This window comes from Zosterops lateralis, assembly GCF_965231275.1.
Source record: "Zosterops lateralis genome assembly, chromosome: 7".
Taxonomy (NCBI): Eukaryota; Metazoa; Chordata; class Aves; order Passeriformes; family Zosteropidae; genus Zosterops; species Zosterops lateralis.
This window is the reverse complement of record NC_139767.1, coordinates 31808425-31826926: the sequence shown is the minus strand read 5'-3', so window position 1 is coordinate 31826926 and position 18502 is coordinate 31808425. Positions and strand designations below refer to the sequence as shown.

Here is an 18502-nt window from a genome sequence, read left to right as displayed (position 1 = left end):
ACCTGTTGGAGCTGTTGTTTGCTAACATGGGGCTAGGTCAGCTGCCGACCCGGGCACTCACATTATTCCTCTTGAGTTCCTTCCTGTGTCACTCCTTGGAATAATGCTGCCATTTCTCACAAAAAAACAGGAGACAGCAAAATGGAAAGCTGGAAAAGCAAAGTGGGGTGAGTTTTAAGGAGAGGACAAACAGTAAATGAAAATCATGACCAGTTGTGAACAGAAGGGCTGACACAAATTTATACTCTTCTAGGTCCCTTCCAAATGAAAAATGGGCACAAACCCCTGTGTGTGCTGATTTGCATGCATGAGGAGAGGGACTGGCTGGCTGACAAACAGACATTCGTGTCCAGCCGCCACTTGTTGAACCATCCAAAGGCCGGGAGGGAGATTCGCTGCCGGGGCGTGTCGGAACCCGAGCGACTCTTGCCGCAGTCCCAGCCGGGTCAAACCCCGCGGCGTGCCGGCTGTGACCTGTCCCAACCCTGCTCCTGGCACAGCGGCAGTCGGGAGGGGCAGGAGAGGTCCGGGGGAGGCCGGTGTTCCACAGGTAGGGCCGGCATTGCGAGCGCGGCTCCCGGCAGGTGTCAGCAGAGCCCCGCCAACGCTGCGGGCTCCCAGCGGCGTGTCCCGGCTCGGGCTCCAGGCGGGCAGGGGAACGCGGGGTCTGTACCACACTGAATAATTGCAGTGGCACAAGTTATCTCAAATGTTTGCATAGTCTACAGACGGGGTGTTAACAAGCTGCGTTTCTCGAGTGACCCTTTCTTCAGGGCTGCTGTATGCCCGCTGTAAAGGAGCTCTCTAGAATTCCCCGGCATTCTTCCTCACAGAGTGACAAATGATGTGCAGCCTTTAAAGTGCCGTTTCTATGTTTCCCTGCCTACTTATTCCTAAATAAGCACATGAATTCATAATATGTATTGAGATAACTAAGGTTTGTAGCCTAAAGCAGGAAAAAGTAGGATGGCAAGTACTTGGCCTTTGCTGATAACTTGGTTGTAAAGGGAAGGTCAAAATTCTTATGCTTTACACTGAAGTTCTAGCAGCTGTCAGCTGCTTCCCAAACCTTATGTCACTCTACTTACACGTAATTTTTATACTTGACTTCTAAACTAAAAAAATTATGAGAGCTCAAAATCTCCCTCTGTTAACAAAGGGTGGTGATGTGCTGTCTTACAGCCTTTTAAACCATAGATATCACTCCATGCTTTTCAAAAGCTGTGTAAATAGTTATATATTAGCATAAATGCACCTATCCACTTTCTGTGACCTAATGAGTGCATTTCTGGAGGCTGCACTGAAACTAAGAAATGTTTTGTTGTTCTAACATATGCCTTGATCACACGTTTGTAGACAGTTTTAGAATATTCTATTGTTTTTTAACAAGGAAAGCAATACTGCTACCCTGTACATACAATCAAAACTGTTGAAACTATTTTCAGAAGTTGCTTGGGTGTCTGGATAATTGTCTTATTGAAAGGCAAATATGATGAATAACCACTGTCCTGCATATTTACTTTTGTGCAGCGGTGCTTTCCAGTTGCAGATCTCAAAATGCATTTCTTTTCTGTGACTTGAACACTTCCATGATCTTTCTCTTTCCTGGAAAGTTCTGTCAGATGAGTGACTTCTTGTTAATGACAGGCAGAGCTGGTAGAAAATCCTCCTCATGACACTCTAGAATTTAGGAAGATAAATTTATCTCTTTTGAAATGCAAGTGCATCTTACCATTGTCTTTAATGGAAAATTTCTTCTTTGAATGTGTTCACATATAATAAATTCATTTCTCTTCAGTGTTTCCTTTCCCTAACTAGAACAATGGGGAAACTCTTGGGCATTACAGTGGATTGTCTCTCTTTTGCTATTGCCCAGGTATATCTAGCCATGGGTCATGCATTGGAAGGTGGTACACAGTGTGTATGTCTAAATGGGAAGTGGTTCAGAGAAGTCCTCTGAGTTCTCTGAAGGTGAAAACAGGCCCCTGGGGAAAATGTAGATGGGCTGCCCTTGCCCAGGTGCTCCTGCTCTCCCTGCAGGGCTTGCTTTCCATAGGGAACATGTCAGAAGTCGCTTTGATATTGAGATTTTGTCTCAAATTAGGGCAAAATTTGGTGATGATCATCTTTATGTGAGCAACAGGAACAGGACTATAGTCTGCCATCCTCCTGTCCAGCTTCCATATCACGTCTACTTCAGTAGCGTGCTCAAGCACAATCTCATTTGCCTTTTGTACATATTTTTCAATATTTTTTGCTAAAGAGATTTGCTCATCAATATTTGAACTCAAATAGAGAGTATTTCAGCTGATCGCTATTGATTCTCTCCAAAAGATATTTTACCAGTGAAAATGAATTGAATTTAACTGAAGTGGCAGAAGATTTAGAAACAAGATGTAATGAGGTCTCAGCCTTTTTTATTTTAACTTTTATTTGCTAAAATCCTAATACATTGAGCATATGTGAGAGGAAGCAAGATGGATAAGAAAAGGCAATGTAATATGGTAGAATTAGTTTCAATTTCCTTTCCAGGGCGTGTATGGGTCATTTTGACATTTTGCTGTGTACATTTAGAGGATGGAGTACTCAAATAAGCTGAACTTTTCCCTCTTCACATTGATCCAGTCAGGTTCAACATAACCTATCACCTGGCCAAAAGCTCATTATTGTGTTAAGTGAGTCAGCTGCATAAGCAGTTCTCCTGCTGAATGTGCTGATCCTATGAAGTTATAAATTATTTAACACCTTTTTTTGTTTTGTTTCAGCCAGAGAAATAAGGACACCTCATCACTTCTGCAGGATCATGTGTTTCTTGGGGTTCACACAAATCAGTTTATAAATGACAGTGTAAGGGCGAGGATGGCTTTGCTGAATCAGCAGCACCACCTGTTTGAGTCCAGAGAGGAAGAGCAAACACTGTTCCAAGAGCACAGAAAGAAGGGGCAGTCTTAGCAGTGGGACTGTGAGGTGAGAACTACAAGGGGACAAATAAACTGCCCCCAAACCAAACCTGTCCCAGCTTGTGACCAGCTCTGGCCACAGCAGTCATTAGCTGTGTTTGACCTTGAGCAGCCTCAGGGGGAGGGTGGCCAGAACATGCAGGGACCTGGGCACAGCTGGCATTGCGGTGGGCATCTGGCAGGAGTAGAGGGGCTCCAGCAGAGCTGGGCTGTCCTGGCAGCTGTCTGTGGAGGAGGCCTGCCACAGCTGTCCTGCCCTTTGCCTTGTGCAGTCAGTCCCAGACCTGTGCCCATTGTGCTTCCAGAGCTATGCACATCCTGTCCTCAGCACAGCCTGTGGGCTGTGTCTTGAAAGCAGTGGGGACTCAGAACTTCATCTAAGCATAAGAGATCTGATAACTGACTTTTAAAGGGCTTCCTGGTGTGTCTCTCCAAAGAATCAAATAATGCCTGATGATACGTCAGTTTTCACAGGGCTTTGAGGTAGATAATCATAGTGCTCAGAGACAGACTGTTCTGATTACTTCTGCAGGGAATAATATAGATTCGAGCTACCTTTCCACCAAGAAGTTTCCGTGGAGAACTGCACGGATGATTGACAAACTTGTGCCAATGGAAATTTGTAAGACCTTGCCAGGTATTCTGTACAGGACAATGGCATTATACAGTCTTGTGGCTTCATGTGGTGCCTGCTAAAAATGAAACCTGACTATTCAATTAAAATGATATTAAATGGTATTCTCAGGCAAATGCTTGTCCTAAGCAGAATTGCAGCTAGGGGTCTCTGTGTACTTGTAGGAAGCAGAAAAATGCCAGGCAAAAAGTACCTCAAACTTGTTTGTCGCTCTCAGAAGTTTGTCTTGCAGTGTACTGGAAGGATTTTCTAATTCCAGGTAGGTAAAATACAGACTTTCTGTGGCACAGACACTTAGACTCGCTCCTCCTAACACCATTCCTTTTTGTGGCATTGTATTCTGCATCTGCCAGCACACTGATGATTCTTGCAGGCACGTCTTTCTTTGGCTTCTCTGGGATTTAAGGAGCTCCCTCATGGGTTACTTGGGAAGAAAGGCAGGGTATGGCTGGGTAGCTGAGTTTGTGAGATGCCAACAACAGCTGCTGCCCTCTGAAACTTTGCCTGGGAGTGTATTACCAGAAGAGTCATTTAATAAAGAGCTTGTGAGACAAAGAGCTTGTAATTAGCACTCTCCTAGTGGTGTAAGCTCTTCCTTTCTGCAGGTCTCTATATCCTTTCCTACTGCGTGGCCTTGCAGGCATGACAATGGCCAGAGGTAGTGACAGTTCCTGTCAGAAAAAGAAATTGTCTTCAGGAAAAATTTTTGGCTGACCAGAAGTGTAGTATTACTGATTTGGTCCCTTTTTAGCAATGATACACACGTAATAAAAATGGGACATATTTGTGTAGGGTGAGGAGCCCAGCACTGAAGCCATTTGCCCAAATCTATGGCACAGCCAGGAACAGAATCTCAGTTTCTTAATCCAGAGGTCAGTGGGGGTTTGGATGCAGACTCTCCTGCTAATGTTTGTTCCATGGTAACATTCGTGTTTTTCAGAATAGAATTAAAATGAATTGTTAAAAAGTGCCTGCAGCAAAGAATGTGATAAGTACCCATAAGTGAACAGAGAAGCCATGTAAATCTCCTGGATTGGTTTAGTCCCCAGTGGCTGAGATTTTTTAGATCAAAGAAATGGAAAAGAATACAGAAGTAGGAACATGAGAGAGCCCCAAATGTAGCTGCTCCAGGTTTGTCATTTTGCAAGGGGACAGATTGACAATGGAGGGAAGAGGTTTCTGTGTTCATTCTTGCTGGACATTTTTGGACTTGAAGATTGCTTATCTCTACTTGAAGAGTTTACTTTATAGATTCATGATGAGCTGCAGGTGGCTTGTGGAATCAGGGTGACAATATATCATTCATTATGACCCCTTTTGCTGACTAAGAGTGTCTTTTAAAAATGAATTGGTTGATTAATGCGCATTTTTATTAATATTATTAATTCTCAGCCTACTTTGTACATGGAACTGACCTGGAAGAAACTTGCTCAAAAAAGCATCAAAAATTCCCAAGCAGCATAAAGTAAAGTAGCAGCCAGCTCTCTACTGTGTACAATCAGTCAAAGGAACAATAAAACTTAGCAGAACTGGGAACTTCCAATTCTAAAACTAACAGCAGAGGGTTTTTTGAGTAAAGTATGTGAGGAATAAATGGTATATGTGTAATGTATGCCTTAGCTCATAATAACAGTAAAAGTTTTCCCTTTTACTGATACAGAATATATATGAGAAAGTTCTGAAAGGGTAAGAGGGCACCAGCCCATCACAACAGGTCTTGCAAAGTGCTTGTATTTCCCCTTTTCACACAAGTCCATGGGAGTTGAAGGCATGCTGCACTTAGCACATCTAATGTAATCTAATCCATTTTTAATGTGACTTTCACTTTGGGGCATCATGCTGTATATGAAAACCTGATGCAGCAATGTGAAGCAATTGCTAATGTTTCTAGATGCAGTGGGGTCAGAAAGTCTTTGAGCATGCACCTCCTTTACTCTGTTGACAGCTACTGAAGTTAGCCAGATAGACAAAGTGGTTTCACAATTTTCGGTATGTTAACACTGTTTGAAATTCCCATTTCCAGTTTGCATCAGCAGGGCAGAAAGTAGACCTGACCCTTTTCACATTGGCATCAAAGATACTTTTGTTCTTGCCTGTTCTGAGGACATTTTGAGCCTTGTCTCTGATTTTTCTAAAATATGAAATTAAGAGACATATATTTATAGGGGGAGATTGTGGTTGTACAGTTGGACCCCTTCTGTTCACACATCAAAGTACATTTACAGATTATGGAACTGTATTTTTTTCCATAGTCAAACTTTGCTCCCTCTGCACAGTTGGGATATGTCACGTAAAAGTGTTCTGGATGTCCTCAGTCATTTTCTCCTGTGTATCGGGGCATGGAAGAAGTGAGAATAACAAATACCGCCAAAGAGGGACTTGCCACTGTGATCCAGTTTTGCTGCTGACCAGTTAAGAGATGTAAAGGTTGCAAATATATGGAGTCAAATGCTAGAGGTCTGAATCTCTTTAGTGTTTAGCTGACATGGCTTTGTCCTGCAGAGTTCCCTATCCAAACACAGTTTGCTGTTCCAGGTCACTGCTTTGTGATGCTTTGAAAAAACTGAAAACAGAAGCTTAGATAATTATGAAAGGTCTTGTCCTTACTTGGTTGTTCATAACTCTCTGGGTTAGCAGCATCTTCCAGCCTTCTTTATTGGTTAGAAAAATATTTGGGCTTACCCTGTATCAACTACAGTAATTGTGATCATTCCTTGATTTGCAAGCTGGTTCCATAGAAACAAAAAGGGCTCATTTTCCTTTTCCACATCAAAGCACACTAAGCTTCTTGTCTGTGCCTCATCAAAGGAACGACTTCAACACATGTATTTCTCAGAAGATGACAGGAGAAACTAGGAAACAAAATTGAAATTAAACATTAATTTAAAAGAACACAAGCATCCTAATTGGAGCTTTACTTCAACAGATTTCCCCATGTCTGAAAAATGATGGCTGGGAGCATAATCAGGCTTTCGGCAGGCACCATCTCTGAATTGTCCGTAATAACTCCTAAATCCATTTGCTGAGATTTTAAAATGAATTTAGAAGCCATCATCTGTGTGGGTAATCTAAAGGACCACATCTTGATCCTTTGCTCAAGAAAGATGTATTCATTAAAACTGCTAAAAACAACAGAGAACAGAAGGCATGTCAAGGTCACTGTGGTATTCTTATTCTGGAATTACTGCTGTAGTCTATCCAGCATAAATCATATCTGGGCCAGCTAAATTCCCCTGATTCAGACAATGTTACAGGAGGGATGAAGTGAAATAGGTATCACTGCTTCTGTGTGAGCCCAGATACAGTGGGTCTCCAAACCATGCCCAGCTCATGCAGTTAGAAAACCACTGCAAAAGTGAACATCCCAAATTCTTCTCACTAAGGATCACAGGGGGTATAAAGACTACTCCTTGTGGCTGGGAAGTAGGGCCTAGCACAGTGCAATCAGAAAAAAGAAGCTGCCTCTTTGTCCTTTATAAAGTAAATAATTGTCTCATTAATATTAACAAAAAATACCCAGCCTCATTCACGGGGTTAAATTCAATCAGGTATTGTGAACAACAGAATATATTGCAGCTTACATGTGCAAAGACATCCACTACTAATTCTTTCAGAATACCCCAATGATGGATTTTTGAGGGTTTATAAGCAAGAGGTTAGAAAAGCCACATGTCAAGAGTGAAAGGAAGACAGGCACACAAACGCAGCCTCTGGGATGGAGGAGCATTTATTAATAAAAAGAGACATCCATACAGTGCTGACTGCTAGCAAGTGATGCACACCCATGGAGTGGGTGTGAATTTCCCATGGAATTAGATTAAGTTCCATTTAATCCTGTTTATTATTTAATTAAAAGGCAGGGTAGTGGGAGACCTGCATCTCCTCTGTTGGAGCCCTTCATTTTTAAGTGCTCAACCTTGTGTCAGGCAGTATGAGATGGAAAGCAGCTGCCTAGGCAGTGTCCTGGGTTTCAGGGCACAGTGATAGCACTGTGTGTATATTGAAAGGAAGTCTATTATTGCATCTTGTTCCTTCATGACTAACACTCAGGGGAAGAAAATAAGGAAGGCAGGCAAAGGACTTTTTGATAAGATGGACAGATGGTGTAATCGGTATGATGTTTTTACTGCTGCTTTCAAAAATCTCATCTCACTTTGGTTTTCCACACTTGTGCTATACCTTGGTCCAGATTTGCTGCCAGCTCTAGATCTGAAATGATGAATGCAGCAAGGCCTGAATGAAGGTCTAAATTACAAAACCTTTAGGAAAAGAAAAGGAAACAGTGGAATTTGACCTGGGCTTCTGAGAATAGACAGTAGGTGATGGATGGCATATGGGATGACAGCAGTGGTTTACAGAGCAATATAAGTTAGGATAATAATTCTGAGACTTCATCTGTTTCCTTTTGAAACTTTGTATTTCCTTAAGGAAAGTGCTATAAAATATCTGTGCTCTTTGGTCATGCTTCTGATTACTGTCAGGATCTACTGTTTCATAGGGTGTGGTTCAGGAACCTTCCTACAAACTTGCTACTACTGCTGCAAGTACTTTAGCAGGCTTTGCATTAGTTTTTCAAGTGTTTGAGTTTAGAAAGTTAGCAAAAGGATTATCTTCAAGTTTAGTCCCTCAGGAGAGCCTGTCGTACAACTTCAGTGTGTACACTGGGTTTGTGTGAGACAGCTGTAGATTCATGTAAGTACAAGTGTGGCAGAATGGAATTTTGGCTGCTGATGGGTGTTTTTAGGTACAACTGGAATGCAAATACAAATAGCAGGCTGCTGCAATAGGCAATGAGATACCTACCTGAGCAGCTGGGTACCCTGATCCAAAGCATTCCCCTCAAGTATGCAGACTTGCTGCTTTCTCAACACCTGATTTGGAGGCCTGCCTAAAAGCAATCTCTTCCAAAGATTAGTCAGACTAGACTGAGATGATGCTAGACAACAGGAAAATGGAGTGGAAGGGTTATCTTTTCCCAAAAAACCCCCTTTGGTTAGTGAGGCCAGCAGCTTGAGAAGTATTTTCTGTTTGGGAGTGATAGGACTTTACAGATTCTTAGGGCAGCAGAGGCAACTAGGATAATTTGTTTGAATTTTGTTTATCTAGGAATTTGCTGGGTTTTTTTGATGTAGACCATGTGATAGCTGCCTGTGTCTTGTTTGACTTCAGGACTGAAGTTATTATGGGTGACCACTTTTTGTGTGGTGCATCTCTTTTCTTGCTCTACTGCCTTGTCTTTCCAAACACAACGGAAAATGATGAGTAGTCAGCAGAGCTGAAGCTACTTTTTGGGCTGTCTCTCTCTTTATTTGCCCCCTTAAAGAACATCTGGGACTCTTCTTCCGACACTGCTTTGATTTTTAGCTCAGGAGGAATGGGAGCAGGCTGTTCTCTGTGAATCAGTCCTAACCCCTGTTGGTCTGACAAAGCAAACCCCAAGTTTTTTGACCTTTTCGGCAAGTCTTTTCTGTTTATTCATGAATTTTACTGTGGTCAGGACATGGGAAAGATTTTGGCTTTACATGTTTGCACTGGAAAATGCTTCTCCTTTTGTTCATTCAAATGGAGAAAAGGCTTTTGTTCTCCTCCTTGTATTGCTAGTCTAAGAGGAAACTGCCTGTATTGCCACTGCTGTTTCTACATTACCATGGGAACAGATTTGAAGTGCTGCATCCATTAAGTCACTTACAGGAAAAGTGGCACCGTTTACCAAACGCTCAAACTGCACTTTTGCCACTGCTCTGTGTAGGTCAGCCGGTTGCAACATGGTTATTGCACCACCTTGATCCCAGAAGAAATATTACTGCTTTGATGGCTCTTGGGTACCATGGTTTGGAGTGGGATAAATGGCACAGTCAGAGCATCATGCTCATGTAGTTGTGATGCCAGCTCAGGCTTGTGTGAGATGGTTCAGAGGTACGTGCGAGTATCTACACTGACAGAACATAACCCCGATACAGCTCTGCATTTCATTGCTCAGACTTCCTCTTAAGACTTCTCACAATCCTTCGCATTAAGTCACTGCTAAGTGGTGCAAAGATTTAGTGTCCTACACCTTTTTGTTGGCTTTGAGGTTTATCTGGGTCTGGAATGCTAAATCAGACTTCATGTTACTGAAATATTACTAAAGCTTTCAAATGTAATTTTTCTGTGGTACAGTCATTATTGCTTGTTAAGCATGGCAGAGTCAGGAGAGAGTGAGGGACAATTTGAAGCAAAATGAAGCCTCCTGGAGAAATGACAGCACTCATGTTCTTGACTGCACAAAGCCTTATTGCTAAAGAAATTGTAAGCATATATTAGTATGATAATATCTAACAAAAACTGTATGAATTTATGTATTCTTACAAAGTGTGGGTTTTTTTTTTTTCTTTTCCCTTTAAAAACCTACCTCAAGAGTGAAGAATAGAGGAATAATCATTGAATACATTCATATTTCAAATGAGACCAAACTCACAGCCTTTTGACCTCATCTGCAGGACCTGCTGGTATGATCATTTTTTATGAGGAATAGCATTACTGTTTCAGGTTCCAATTGGAGCAGACACAGAATGTAGAATATCGATTAGAGAAGTTTACAGAGGGAGTTGTATCTACTTGACAAATGCCGTTGGTGTTCTGCTAATTTGTGTTTGTCACGCCTGGTGCTGTAGGTGCTGCAGATAAGATTGTTGGCTGGGTTCAAAAGGGCAATGAATCTGCAATGGGTTGGAGAAGATAGGCTGCTAGCAAATCATACTGAAGTCACCACAGGAGAAAGGGAAGGAAGGAAGCAAGGAAGGAAGGAATGAGCAGATTTTTTTTCTTTTCTTTTCCCACTGACACCTCCATCATTAGTACTGCCAGACTTTCCCCGGGTGGGGGAAATGTTATTTCTTTTTATCTCTTGGACAGACATATGCAGGCTAATTTCCAAATACCTGCCAACAATTAATAACTTAAAATCTTTGGTGAGAATTCACGATGCTTAAAATCTCTTTAGGCAGTTACTTGACAATTTATGAAGAGGAAGATGGGTGCAAATGAGAAGCCAAGTGGTAGTAGCTGAGTATTGGAAAAAATTGAAACAAGTTCACAAGGATCCTAGAACGCAAAAACTAAAAAAAAAAAAAAAAAAAAAAAAAAAAAAAAAAAAAACCTAAAAAAACCTAAAAAAAAAAAAAAAAAAAAATCTAACTCTGAAATGGAAGTTGAAATAATTGTACTCTCCCTACAGTTCTGCGGTAAAAATCACTCTTTACATTGATTCTAAAGAAAATGGTGCATTTTGAAGTAAAGGAGGGGAATGGTTAAGTCTGAACTTTGACATTTTAAAAACAAGGTGCAGGTTAAAGTGATACTTTATGCAGTTCAAAAGTCTCCTTTGAGCTTTCTTCAGTGGGTTCTGTGTGACTGGAATTCTATTTGGTAGCTGATGAACTGCTCTTCAGGAAATCTACTCCAATCCACTGGACCCACAGCTGATACTTACCAGTAGCACAAGAGAGAACATTAAGGATATGTCTGAAAAAAGGTTTTATGGCTTAAAATGAGAATTCCCACTTACTTGAGTCTCAGTCATGTTGGTCTCATTTAGTGAGAAAAGTTCTGGATGTTTTGCTTGCAAAGTGTGTAAAAGATAACCGGGAGTTCTATGAATATACTGGGAATAGGGAAAAGAAAAAAAAAAAAAACAAAGGGAGGAAATGAAAGATGAAGCAGACAGGACTGGAGCAGTCAATGCCTTCTCTGTTTTGCTCTTCACTAAAGAGTTAATTATGATCAGACACGTCATGAAGTTTATTTTAAGAAGGGGATAATTGTGAAGGCCAGTACAAGGAAAGAGTAGTTTTTGTGCTTTCTTCTTAAAGTGCTCAATGAACCTTAGGCTTGGCCTAGAGTACTTCAGTAGTTCATCAGAGTAATTTTTTGACTATTAATGTCTATCTGTGAGATTTCATCAGTTATATCCCAAGGGAGAAGAGAAAAATTAGCCCAGCCATTACCTTTTCAATGAGAAAGTGTAGAAGGTCCAGTTGATGCCAGAGCAGCCAGTCAAATTTCAATTCCTTGTGGATTCTGTACTAAGACAACCCAGACTTTATCTTGAGAAATAATGTAATTATGATAGAATAATTGAAATACCGTCAGGGTGGAAGCAATGTCATTGCTATATCTGAGAGGTTTCAAGTACTTTTTAGATAAAGATTTTTATTTTTTTAATCAAATGCCATTTCTCATAGGCCATTTAGGTAAGCTACTATATTGCCATAACAAAATGGTCACAGCCATTAAAAAATGGCTTTTTAAAAAGCCAGCTGTTCACCTGTCTGAGTCCTAAGTCATGGCTTAGTATGGAACTGGTAAGGCTTCTGAAATTGAGGCAGACCAGATGGATTTGTTGTATGTTGAGTTCTGGTCACTATTTTTCTTTAATTTAGATAATGAAACAACCAACTCAGTTACAAAATTTGTTACGACTCTAAAAGGAGAATGGGAAGGGAATGAAGCATCCTGAAGGATGACATCAGAACAGAGACTAAAGTGAAAATAAAGTGCCATTCTATTTTTGGAAATCAAAAACTTATGTACCAGAAGGCTTTGACTAGTCAACTGTGTGCCAAAAACATGATGCAGTTGTAAAAAGGCAAATATAATTCCAGAATGTTGTGGGAGGAGTGTCAAATGTAATTACTCTGCTCACCTCAGTGCTGTTGAAACCTCAGCTGGAATCCCGCCTTCAGCTCTGGGCACCACACTTCCAAAAAGAGTTAGAAACAGCTGAGAGTAGAATAATGAGAGCAGCAGGTGGTACAGAATACACGAGATTGGAGATAAGTGATAATTATTTCTTCCCCTCACAGAAAAAAAAAGGAATTGCTTAAGTTGTGGCAAATATTTGCATAGGATTTGAGGTTTCTAATTGGATTTATAATGGCTGTCTGAAAAGAGACAGAGGCAGAGCTGAGGTAGTGAAGCCTTTCTGCAGCACCACTAAACTCTTCGTGGGATAACTTTGAACACGCTTCTGAGGAATTTGTGTTTGGTGTTAGTTTGTTCAGTGCAGTGTAAGACAGATGTTCTTTTACTGTTTATATGGAACATATAGGATTCATTACATCTAGAATTTTCAGGCAGTACTTAAATTCAAATTTATGTATTTAACCTGGAAAAGGACCTTGAAAGAGCTTCTCTTACATATTTTAATCTCACTTACCTATCCCTTTAGGCTAGGTAGGCTGCTACTGTTATCTCAAGAGTTGCCATGGAAACAGTTCTACACTCTCCTTGCCTTTCAGTCTGTCTCTACCAGACAAAATCTGTCTTTTTTTAAACTGTGGCCATGCTAAAATGGAAGTAATACCTTAATTATTGAATACCAAGAGTTACCTCACCAGCTGATATTGAGCGAATAAATCTGTTTAAATTAGTGAAGCAGTGCCAAATGACAAGGTAAGAAATTGTCCCTGGATTTTTCAACCCTTTCACTCCTCATTTTCTCCAAAATTAAATCTAAAACTGCTTTGAGGTCCAAGCCAGGTATTTATTAGAAGCTTTTCAAATGAGAAATGGTCTCTTCAACTGCATACATGTTTTTCATCCTGTTGCAGCTCCTGGGTAATGACGATTGTTTATGCAAATATAATTGACAGAAAGTGCTAATGATTTTAAATTTTAAGGAGTTTTCAATGCAGCCTTCAAAAGGAAGATGTTCTGCTTCCAAGAACTGGCATATGGGTATGAACTCCATATGGCAGTCAGGTAGAAAGGTCACTCACTAAATTAAAGAATATGTCAGAAATATGGGTTTGTAATGTGTAGACATCAAAACAATCATACTGAGCAAAACACATTGAAGTGGATCTGACTTGTTTCATCCTCTAAGCTCAGATTTCAATTGGGAAATTCAGTCTAAAATGAAAGACTCAAGAAAGCCTGTGATCCTTTATCTTGGAGGGGAATTTATCACTGTCTGATGGAAGAGGCTATGCAAGAGGGTTAGGATTATACGCTTGCAAAGTGAACTCTTAACTTTAAGGACTAATCGACAGAAAGGAGCTGTGGTAAATGTTACCAACCAGGAAATGACAGGCATTAGTTCAGTCAGTACCTGGTCTCAGGAAGATTAACCTCTATGTCTCATGTTTTCTGACCATACAGTGGTAGTCAGTTTTAATTTCAAGTTAATGGCAGACAGGTACTGTATCAGCATGTTTCTGAAGTAGTACCTGTGCAGCCACTACCTGGCCTAGCAAAAAGTGGAGACACCACAAACAATTTAGACTGAATTTCCTTTTCACAGAATGGAATCACAGAATCACAGAATAAGCTGAGTTGGAAGTGGGCAGAGCTGAAGGTCAAAAGGGCTGATGAAGTAGGGATGGATACAGGCCAGATGTAAGTTACCATTTACCACTGGGATAGCATTGAGGACAGAATATCAGCTGGAAAAACTTGAGCTGGGTTTGGGACAGGAGCTTGAGTTGTTCCTGACTTCAGAAAGGGTGCTGGTTGAGTGAGGTATCTTTAGGACATGCAGACTTTTATGTGAGCATTATTTGATGCAGAACAAAGATGTGACACTTTTTGAGAGAGACTAAAGTTCAGCAGATCATTCATGTCTTCACAGATGCCTTGTCACGACGTTGCAAAAGGACATAAAATAAATCTCTGCCATCAGGTATTTATTTTTATTTCCTTTATGAATCCTTTAATTGCCATGTGATCACTTCAGATGGTCTGTCTGCCCAAGTATCTGAGCTGTGCTGAGGTCTATTCATTTCAGCTTGAATATCTCCTGTTCTATAGCTCTAGCTGACTTAATGTCTATAAAAATCATCCTGCCATACCAAATCCTGTAGTGAGGATGCATTGAAATAGAACTATGGTAAAAGCTATTCCCACACTCCCTATGTGGTAATGAACTAAACATCTGTTGGATTTCAGCAGATTTAGAATAGTGTTTGTGGTAACACAGTTTTTAAGGCAAGATGATACAAGTTTGAGGCCATGTTCTGTATTCCTATAAAAAGGGGAATTAAAAATGATTAGTGCAATTAAAGCTTGTCAAAATAATTACAATAATGACAGCAAATATGGGAATTTATCTGCTTATGCAAAATATAAATGACAAGAATAGGTAAGAAAATCAACAAATGCAAAAATTATAAGTTAATACTGTAAAAAACCAGAGGATCTATCATTAAAGAAAGTTTCTTTCATCTTCTTATGACTATGTCTATTCATTTAAACCTGTATTGTATTATACAAACTCCTTTGTATGGTTCAGTGTGTCTCAATTAGGATTTTACTGCCCTGTCATAAAGCTCATCACAGGCTAAAAGTTTTCTTTTATTTCCCTGTATGTGAAGCCTGCCAAGTTCTGTATAAGCTGTCACTCACTGTATTACACTCAATGGATGAATAGAAGTTTGTCCACAATGAAGTTGTCCCATATTTCTCAGGGTTTTTTAGACCATTTACAGTCTATCCTATCTTCCTAAATCCCCTGCACAGAGCCCTGCCAGTCAGAAATGCACCAAAACCTCATATAATGGACCTGAAAAATCAGCAAGAACATCTATAATTTAAAAGATATTCCTGGCATTTTTTTAAAAAGTAATTTATAATTAGAAAGTACAGTATGTTAATGAATAATCCGATTCACCACTTTAAATGTGAAATGGTAGGATTGTTGCTTAGAGTGCTGTGTCTGCAACCCAAGACAAAAGGAGTCAGTAGCAGCTCCTTCTACCTGTCATCCTGATATCACTGCAGTGGTTACTCTTAGAATATGCTCATGAAACCTGTCACAGAGGCATCACCCTCCCCCTGCAGGAGCCTAAATAGGCTGTGCAGTGTCAGTGGTACAGATAGGGGACACTGGAAATGTCTGCTTGCTTCCATGCACATAGATAAGTACCTTGCTGAAAAGCTCACACCAGGTAATAGGTCTTTCCAGTGTCTTTATTTCCGAGGTAAATAGCATTTAGTAATGAACGCCAGGCTCTGAATGCATAATGGAAGTATATTTGCTGCTGAATTGCATGGAGATATTAAGCATGAGTGGCAATTTAGAGTATTCCTAGAGAATTTGCATTGATATAAAAATACAAAAGATCAGAGGGAGTTTTTGATAAAAGGCTCACAAAAGGTGCTCACAGTTCTCTCCAGCTACAATGGGACGTGAGTGCCCCAGCACCACTGCCTTATATAAAGATGCAAAAAAATAGATTAAAAACAAAATAGTTTTTCAGAACATATAGTGTTCAAAAACTGAGAGAATTTGTGAAGTGTCATCTGCATCTGCTCTGTGGCCTCTATTAAGGTGGATGAGAATGGAAGAAATTACGTTTTGGTGACTGAAAGAAACAAGCAATCTTTCTCCTAATGCTGCCTTACCTTACTGTACCCTGTGTCCTGAAATAAGTTTTGTCTCTGATCACTTTAGGTTTTTGAGTTTTATTTGAGTTTGCTTTGTTGGGTGCACATATACCTTGGAATGAAATGAATACCCATATTTTCTAAGTTAAGCCATTTACAGTATTTCTTTTATCAGTTCTCCTTTCCTAGCATTATGCAGAACTGTGGAAAAGAGCTGTTATTGGGCTGTGTTTCAAGCTGGCTATGTGTGAATAAATTGAAATTACGGTTTACAATTGCAAAGCAACAGGAATGAAAAAGAAAAAGTGCTGCGAAGTTCATTGCTAAACTTTTCTGAGGCTTTCCTGCCATCTCTGTCTTGCCTGGGTGAGATATTTTGGTATGATTCACTCTGCTTTCATCTGCATCAATTGTATTAGTTTTCAATTCTGTAAATCAACTACTTTTAGTTATTCTGATCCTCTTTAGGTTGATCTTCGTGTTGTATCAGTGTCTCAGTGAGATCTAAGCTAAAATTCTGACCCCTCTGAAGTTAAATGTCAGATTTGGCATTGATGTCAGTATATCCAAGATTTGCATGTGGTGAAAACACTGTCCTTCTCACATTGTACTTAAATGTCATGAGGCACAGCCAGATCTCAGAGCAGAGAGCTCATTTCTCTGCAGTTTGGAGTGTGATTTTCAAATTGGGAAGGACTGTAATGCTCCAGCTGTAAGGGTTACCTATTCTTCACCTTTACAGGAAACACATGAGTATGTGGTGCTGTGTACATGCTGCTGTACAAATACACACAAAAAGCTTTTCCAACTGTGTAATTTATTATCCAGGTCTCCAGGAGCTGGGATAATTCTTGGACCTCAGCAGACTGCTGAAGTTCACATGGTGATTAAGGGACATGCTAAATAAACAAATGTTTATTTCTGCAATTGCAGTGCAAGATTGTAACCCCAGCTTTCAGGGACGTGCCACACTGAGCTACAGAAAACCACAGCACTCTTTAAAGAATGAGTTTCACTTGTCACTGTTACTTCCAGCCAATATTCTCAGTAGAAGTAACCCAGTTAAAACGAACAGTCAACAGTAACATTTCACATGCACTCTTCCAAAACAAAACCATTCTGCTGTTAAATTGTGTGTCCTGCCTTTAGTTTTAAATTCTTCAATGTCTTCTCTCTCTGGATTCCTTCCGGAGGAATTATTGGACAATTTATCATTATTTTTGTATTATTTCCCTTGTGAAAATCAAATGCCTGGTCAGGGCTATAAAACATGAGTGTCTTATTTTTAGACATTTGCTTAGGAATGAGAGCTGGAAATCAGTTGGAGAGAGATCCTTATTCAGTCTTGAAACCTGCAAGCCTTCAGTGGGCCACACAAAGAAATGTATGGGGATCCACACACAGACTTGGAGGATATTTGAGCTGAAGTGGCCAGCTGGGATTTTAAGGTGTCTAGGTTAGATGGAAGCCATGCCATGAACCTCCCCTGAGTGAGAGAGAGGTCAGTTCATGTAGGGGAAGGAATATTAACTCTAAACTCAGGGGCTGGGGATGGCTTTTCCACGTAGGCAGTCTGGGCTTTGTGCCCTCAGGTCTCTCAAGAGCTGGAGTTATTTATTATCCATGGATTTGGGATTCTATGAGGGCAGCTTTGCCCTGGTCTATGTCTACAGGGAAAGTGCTGCATCCTTTGGGTTTGGGTCCAGGCAGACCACTAAGGAGGGATAGGTCTCTCTGGTAATTCAATCCAGCATAGGAAAAGGTTTGTGAGCTGAAAATGATCCAGATGAAATCCTCCAAGATATCCATAATTATATTTAGTAGAAGTCTACTAAACTAAAAAAGTGTTATGCAGGGAGAAAGGCTGTCATCCATCCACTGGCCCTGGAAATGGGCTCTTTATAATTTGGGTGGAAATTTTGTCAATAAATCTGTGTCTTTCATCCAGCAGCTAAAGATCTATATAAATGCAATTATTTTTATTTTAATTAATGATTATGAGAAATGGGAGGCCTCTCTTGCTCATTTTCCTTGGGCTTTGCTTCTTGAGTTACATTTTTAATAGCACTGAAGTACCTAGAAGAGGGGTGCAGTGCATTTCCATCCCCATATCTGTTGACAGGTCTGAAAAAAATATTTGAAGCTGTATTTCTTTACTGGGGAATATATATCTCTTTTTTTGCAAGAAAGATGATTTTGCTGAAAACTGTTGATCTGGTATATCTATGACTTCATTCTAGTTTTTAAGCATGAAAAATGTGCCTATGTGTGTTTTTGTATTTTCACAAATATCCTAAGAGTTTAACTTGTATTTTAGTGGATTTTACTTGTAATTTTATTTGGGTGTAGAACACTTTAAAAGAAACTTTAAAAGAAAAAAAAAAACCCACAAAAAACCATAAAAGAGCTTATCAATAATTAGAAAAATTAACTACCTGTTTTGGAAACATACAAAATAATGTTTCCACACATCAAAACTCTTAATAAAGGTACATTTACCCTTTATCATATGCAGCTCTTCAGTGAAAAAATTTAGAGAGCAGCA

The 18502-nt window shown here is 40.1% G+C and overlaps 1 protein-coding gene across 1 annotated transcript in view; it reads left to right on the top strand.

The window, feature by feature from the left end:
- The first annotated feature begins 476 nt into the window (after nt 1-476).
- Nucleotides 477-18502, top strand: part of NCKAP5 (NCK associated protein 5) — a 417071-nt gene continuing 399045 nt past the window's right edge. Inside the window, exon 1 of the mRNA XM_083865018.1 lies at nt 477-550. The gene's annotated coding sequence lies outside the window, so the exon portion shown is untranslated. The remainder of the gene's footprint in view (nt 551-18502) is intronic.